The following is a 7785-nucleotide window of genomic DNA, read 5'->3' as shown; positions in this document are numbered from 1 at the left end:
GCGTGAAAACTACGAAATCGTGATAGTTGATTAACGGGATTTGGTGATTTTCACGTTTTTAGAAAATTATTGAAATGATGTGATAAATTTTCATATCATTCTATATACAATTTGGAACAAAAATATCCAAAAAAAATTTCCGGCTTCAGGTGATAATGAAGATATGACGAGGAAACTACGAAATCTCGATGAAAGATTAACACATTTTCGTAGTTTTTCACGTCCTCATAAAATTATAGAAATGGCGTGAAAGCAGAATTTTTTTTTTACATATTTTCGTTCAGAAATGCACTTCAAATTAAGCCTTTATGCCCTCTATCCTCTATCGCATTTAAGATCTGTGGATTTAGATATTTGGAAATATGACGGTCTACATCGGAATCAAGTATAGATAATACCCCTAAAGTTGTTTTGAAAACGGGGTCACGTGACCGATTTGATTACCGTATCTACGAGAATCCGCTCCTTTTTTTTTTTTTTTTTTTTGTGTATCCTAGATTTTATTTGATATTATTTGCGATACGATTTTTTCGACGTTCAATAGTAAGCTCTACGGGTAAGCTGGGAACGATAAATTATCATGTCAATTAATGATTGAATAATTTGCGAAGTATAACCTCAAATACAGCCCGCCTCGCAACGGAATAAATAAATAAAAAATTCTTACAACATTTATTTAGCCCTGGCCGAGCGGAGCAAACTTTTTGACAATAGCACGATCATTTTACGAAAAATTTCGAATCGATTCAAAGCTTTGTTAAAAAATCGTAGCGATTTTTGTAAATACTGTTAAATCGGTCACGTGACAACGACGATCAACTCCACCTGTATTATTTTTCGGTAATCCTCAACAAAATTACCTTGCAGTAATTTCATCGAAAACTAATCGAATTTCGACTCACCGATACAACGCGCTTGGATTTATTATGCACAGTAGCGCAGTCGAATTTTACAGAAAATTACATAGAGTCATAACAGTTTAATTTAAATTTTCGTGCACTCCGAATCTATAGGTTTCAAGTCCATACTTGAGTCTGTGAAAATTTGACTTACAGTTAAATCAAGCAAAGTAATTATAACCCTACACAAATAGTCGGAGTTTATTTTATGCAAGACGAATTCACGCCAATTTGACACGATTTGTTGTAAAGTAAACTTGAGATGTTATTGTAACAAGTATTGTAATAATAATCCCACAAAAGATGGCACAAAATATTGAGAATGTGGGAAAAAAAATTAAAATCGAACAAAAATTGACGTAATAATAAAAGCAAAGTGAGAATAAGTATAAAAACATGACGCGTGGAAATTCACGAACGTATATTAAGGGCATTGTGAGATAACGTGATGTCAGAATCATTCGTAATTTAGCGCATGGAAATATTACACATTTATAATAAGCGCATTAGACACGAGCGTTTCGATGAGGAAAATAACTACACTGAGAGAAATTTTTACTTCCGTTTACCGGTCAGCCTTTAACGATTTTCATTTTTTATCACAATCCAAAAATATAGTTCCAGGTAGAAAATGAAAATTAGTTTTCTAGCCGTTAACGGAAAGTCTAGTATCCGTTACTATTGTTTCTCATTACGATCGCTGTTGCTAGATTTTCTTGCAACCGTTGCGAAAATTTAACGCTCGCGCGAGAATAAATTGACGTTAAAGCCTTGTTTAATTAAAAAAGTAGAGCAAACCTCAGAAACTGATTTTGCGTTGCAATAACCAAAAAAGGAACGACGATATCGCAAAATGTTTACGCGTACCTCGTTTTTCGTATTCCCAACAATATTCAAACAGCTTTTTTAACGATACCCGTTTTACTCAATTTTTCTAGTTACCGTAACAAATGAAATTTTTCTCACCGTAGTTGCGGAAGTTAGCAAATTTCCTTGGAAGTAAAAAACAGAAATTCAAGGTTCCCATATTTTATTCAAGCGATTACATCGTTAGTCTTAAAATTTTTTTGCCGCTTCAGCAATTTCGAGTTTGCTGTTTACTTGATTTCAAGAATTGTTAAAAATTACGTGATCAATAGCGATTGGAATTCACAAAATTAATCGTTTCTTTCTTCTCTGTACGAGAATATGATGAAAAAAAAAAAGAAAGATAAATAAAAATGATCGATTCGAAAAAGATGAGTCGAAGTGAATTTCAAGAATGACCGACCACGCGTTGCATGAACTTTGTCACCAAATTCTCCAACCGATACGACAGCGATATTGAAATATCAGATCAGACAGTTTGCGTGTATACAATCTGTCATGTGGAGAACAAACAATAATAAGTTTGTTGCCACAATCCGTGGTAAACACTTTGTTCAATAGACCTGAAAACTTCACTTCGTTGATCATAAGTTTGGGTAAAATATGTGTTTGTTATTTTTCTTTTGTTCTTTGTAATCCATTTTAGAAAAACCGGTACTTTTTAATAATCTTATTACGATACAATCGCACACATCAAATTAGCATACTCGTAAGCTACGAAGATTTGTTTTGGAAATATAAAAATTTGGGACACTCTAATTTATTAACAAAAGTTTAATAATACCGATAAATTTTTTTCGAAGTGGCAAAGAAAATTCACCGAATTTGTTCGATATCTCTCTTCGATTGTAAATTTTTTCCGTACAAATTATTTTGCTACGAAATCACTGAAGCGGATTTTTGGTATCTTCGATGGTAAATTTAATATATTAGTTATTCGATCAATAAATCAATTTAATATTACTATAAGCTGGTTAAGATCAATAACGGTTCAATATTGTGGAATAAATTATTCAACGATACCAAGATAATAAAAATATACATAAAACTAACGAATCAACTAGATTTTTAACAATTTTGAATCAATTTTAAACGATCGTATAATAATTTCGAGAAATAATAAATCAGCGATTATAATCTCGTTATAAAATTAATACAAAGTGTAAATTTTCTGCCAAATTTTCACCCTACTAACCGCTATCTATTATATTTATCATCCCAAGACTCACAGGGCAAATTTCGACAATTTCCCATGACGCATATTCGACGCTGAATAACTTCCCCCAGAGGGGCGGAGGGGGGAGCAAAATGTCTCATCGCGTCCAACATTCGAAACTACAGTCATTGTTTGAACGACGACTCAAGATAAACATGATGATCTTCGTACAGCGACCATCTGTTTGTTGTTTGCTATAATATACATGCGTCTATCTAATTTCGAAGATTTTTCTGAAATTGAAAAGTTTGAAAAAATTGAAAAAAATTTCTCGTCATTGATAAATTGAACGCGTTTATTGCTTTGTATATCAATTCAATTGAAATGTTTCCAAACTTAACGAGGGTTTAAAATTTTTTACAACTTGTCGTAAATCAATTTCGTGATAAATTATATTCATCCCGTTTAAGTATTCGTTAAATATACGTCAAGTTTCTCGACACTCACTCGTCCTCGCTAATTCTGTTAAAAAACTGATAAAAATTCCGAGATCGCACCGAAGAAGGCGAAAGATGGAATGGAAAAAAAAGAAAAAAAAAAAATACGTGTCGAATTGAGAAACCGAAAGAAATATCAACGATATTTGAATTCTGTGAGAAAAATTTTGGTTTTCCAATGAAACCAAAATAACGAAACATAATACTGTAAAAACAAATATAATGTGAGACATGTGCAGATAAATTATAGTACAGAATTGAGATGCGTAAAATGGAACTGATAATGTTCGTGTATATCGTCAGTTTCAACCGTATTCGAGTAAATTTGATGACGACAGGTCTTTAAAAACCGGGAAGAGGTCAAAAAAAAATAAAATACAGAGAGAGAGAGAGAGAAACGTGATGATCAACAAACTGTACATTGTTGTACCAGAGTCCGCGATCATCGGGTGCAAATAAAGTGCATTTCGTACGAGTCCTTGGATTCTTATTTTTTTCTTTTTTTTTTTCAACACCACCGATCGTGATTTCTTCGCCAATAAATCGCATATAATATACATATATATCGCATATATATACATATAACTTAACGTACGTAAGTAGGTGTATTTTATATGTAAGAGGTTGAATGAACCGAGATATAAGGTGACTTATGAGGGACTTTATACTATCTACTGGAATATCCGAAGGCAATAGCATAGAGCTGTTGTAATAACTTTAACCCCATGTTTATATGTTGCGGGTATGCAATTCGCAGTTGTCGTGTACTTTGATTCTTGCAATTTGATTCAACGAAATGTTCGTTGTTGTTGGGTTTTTTTTTTTTTTTTTTCTCCAAACAAAAAACCAAGAAAAAAGAAAACATTCACATTTTTGTAAAGAAAATTTTTTCACATATGGGATTTTCAAATTACTCGAACAATTCTTGTTTGCGGTTCAACTGAGTTTGGTTTCCCCCTTTTGTTTTGTTTAAAAAAATTTGGGGTAACTGTTGTCTGTTCCTGTAGAAAATAAAGGTGAAAAAGAATAAAATTGTTTATTGCATCCATCGGCGGTGGAACGAAGTGAAGAGAGTCGGTGTTTCCCGTCGAGATTTAACTCCGAGGCAATTTAACCGTCAAATTAAGTATACCTTCGCCAAACGTTAACCCTTCTTTGTCGCCGTGTCCATTCCGGCTTTCGATCTCCCTCCCTGAACATCGTGTCCAACGCCTCTCTCCGCGTTCTTCCTCCCACTGATACACAGCCCTTATTATACTTTATTGTAATTTGTCGTTGGCTGATTTGTCCATAGGCGTCGAGTTCGTGCAGCGGCATGAACAAAGGTGTCTTACTCTCGTTTCTCGTAAAATTGTTCGAACAAATTTATCGAGGAAAAAATTTCCACGTATCTTCATTTTTCATCGTAATCGAAAAATATCACAGCTCTGGATGCAAAGTGAAAATCAGTTTCAAAACTGTGACTGGAAGTTTCTGGTGATTCTTTTGCTTTGCGATGTTGATTTGATATCGAGACCTTTGCTGATTGGCTGGAAAAACATGCTTTACTGATAGATTTAACTTTGTAATAAAATAGAAAATATAGTATTGACATCGTCGCAATAAAATATACTTTCAACAGTGTTTGAATTACAACAATATTACGACGATATTCATCTTACGATAATTTTCTAGCAACTGTAAGTCACAAGAAATTATTTCTCAGTGTTCGGTACTGTTTTTATAAAAAAATGCGTGGGAAAATGATTGAAAATTTTTGAAAATATCCGTATTTTACAATCACGGAGAATGTCTGTTACGAGATATTTTAATCACGAAACATCCCCGACAATTAATTGGGCGTAATTGGTCAGGAATTTTCATTCGATTAGATTCGATAATTAGTGAAAATCATGATTCGATTGGATCGGAATTCGTTCGTAAATATAAATATAATATAATAAAAGCTTGTCGTGTAATAATTTTTTATTAATTTATTTTCATCTTCCACGACGTTGAAAGAAAGTGAAAACAGGGACGAAAAGAGTAAATTTATCAAGTGAAAAGATCTTTTTTCGCCGAACTTAATCAACTGACACGAATTATTCGCGAAATCATGGACATGACACAAAAAGTTTGAAAACGTTGAATAAATCTTAGAGAGCCACGTCATCCGGCTGAAAATGATAAAGGAATAAAAGCCAATGCGATTCTCCAACGGATACCTTGTACGCAAAATATTTTATTCTCCGGCATTATCAACCTTTGACCTTCCCTGATTAGATACGGACATTTGTCGCGGGGGAACAGCATCGCAGTAATAAAATATCTACCATCGTTGCCAACACGAACCAAGGATATGGGGGCTTATAACCAACTATCCGCACAACTGCGGGGGAAAATTATTCAGCGGCAACGAATCCGTTTGGCGAAAATCGTGAAACTCGATAAAGAAGACTTGATGACAATTAATTCAACTGACCGTAATAATTACCTACACTGAGAAAAATTTCATTTGTTAGAGTAACTGGAAAAATTGAGTAAAACGGGTATCGTTAAAAAAATATTATTCATAATAAATGATAGATATTTATTGGGAAATTAAAACTTTTCTTCAAATTTTATATAATCATCTTGCGAAACAGACGTAGACGAAAATGTGTCATATGTATCGTCGTGCGATCGTTTAAACTGATTAAAAAAAAAAAAATTAAATGCTTGTAAGTAAAAGAGACGAAAGAAAATAAAAACACGATAAATACGAGCGTGTAATTTTTTTTTTTTTTTTTTTTAAGAACTTTATTACGCGTCTGGATCGCTTTAAAAATCAAATATGAATTTTTATTACGTATGCGTAGAGATTTTCTTCACTCGTCAATTTCGTCGCAAACTTTAACATTACCTAAATTCATAATTTTTTTCAAAATTAACGATCAAGTCTTATTCAATATTCAGTATTTAATATTCTTGTAATATTTGTACCGAATTGAACAAGTTTTTATGAAAAAAATCCAGGTCTTCAATAATTCGTCTCTGCATTGGAGCGATTATAATTCCGTGGGTTTATCAACCCGACGAACGAAATTGTTCCTGATAATGAAAATATTTTGGATGATCCGTGTTACATAAATTATAATCGTCTATTTTCGCATCGCGTTATACGAGCTAATAAGTTAAAATGATAACGGTAAATATTCCACGCAATTGGCAAGCTGATTGTGATGGAAAAAGATTAAAGTTCCTTTAATTTTTCACAACGGAAACCATGCGAGAAGTATCTTACAGAATTATAATAACGTTGATAATTTGTAAAAACCCTTAAAAAAAAATTTTCATGTGTACAAACGTTTCAATAAAATGAAAAAGAATAATTTGGAAACAAATCACTTGACGTTATTGATTTAATGAGGAAACAAATCACGAGCTACGAATTTTTCGGTACGTACTTGTAAAAATGTCTCTTGAAAAGTGTTGAATTTTTTCAACAAAAAAAGAAAAAAGTCGAAATGCTCTAGGTTTTGAAAAAAAAAACATACAGAAATAAATTTCGATTTTTTTTTCTTCGTATTTTCATTCTGGAACTACAACTCAGAACGGAAAAAAGAAAAAAAAACACAAAGCATTTTACATTGATATCTGTTTAGGAAAAAGCTATGAACATTTTTAAAAAAATTGTGCGAGCTTTTGTGAAATTTTGAAAAATTTATTGTTCGGACGGGTTGAGACAAAAGTCTAAAAAAAATTACAAAAGACTGCTTTGATTAGATGCAAAAATTTTTTGTTAAATTTCAACAAAATCAAGTATCATCGGGATCACCGATTGGTCGGTTTCGTACAGAATGCCTTATATGTAATAAGTCCGTGAGATGTACACGCAAAAGTAAATAAAAAAATATTACAACAATTGGTAACGACCTATAAATATTTTCCTACTTCCTCCAGGTTTTACAATTTTTTTTTTTTTTTTTTTTTCTTTCAGTATTTGCCACAAAATTTTCGAATAACACCTTCAAAAAAAAAAAGAAATACTTTCACATATATTTCCTACAAATTTATTCTGTTTTAACATCGTTGGATATTTAATTTTGTAACGTCACAACGACATTGATTCTCATCAACAACAAAAGTTGTTAAATTTACTGATGGAAAAAAAAACATCTGTCCAAGTAAATTTAAATGAAAAAAAAAAAAAAAAATAGTCTTGTGGATAAAATCAGCCATCTTATTGTGAAAATAAACGAGCCTGCAAGGTTTTCAATAATTTTCAATGAGTTCTTCGAACAAGCTTGCGAATATAATAATATGATAAATAAATACTCAATGTACGACTGTGTCGAAATAAAATTATAAATAAGTATAAAAAAAAATATCTATACTTGTCCAACCA

The sequence above is a fragment of the Neodiprion fabricii genome, chromosome 7 (assembly GCF_021155785.1).
Source record: "Neodiprion fabricii isolate iyNeoFabr1 chromosome 7, iyNeoFabr1.1, whole genome shotgun sequence".
NCBI lineage: Eukaryota > Metazoa > Arthropoda > Insecta > Hymenoptera > Diprionidae > Neodiprion > Neodiprion fabricii.
Note: the sequence above shows the minus strand (reverse complement) of the source record.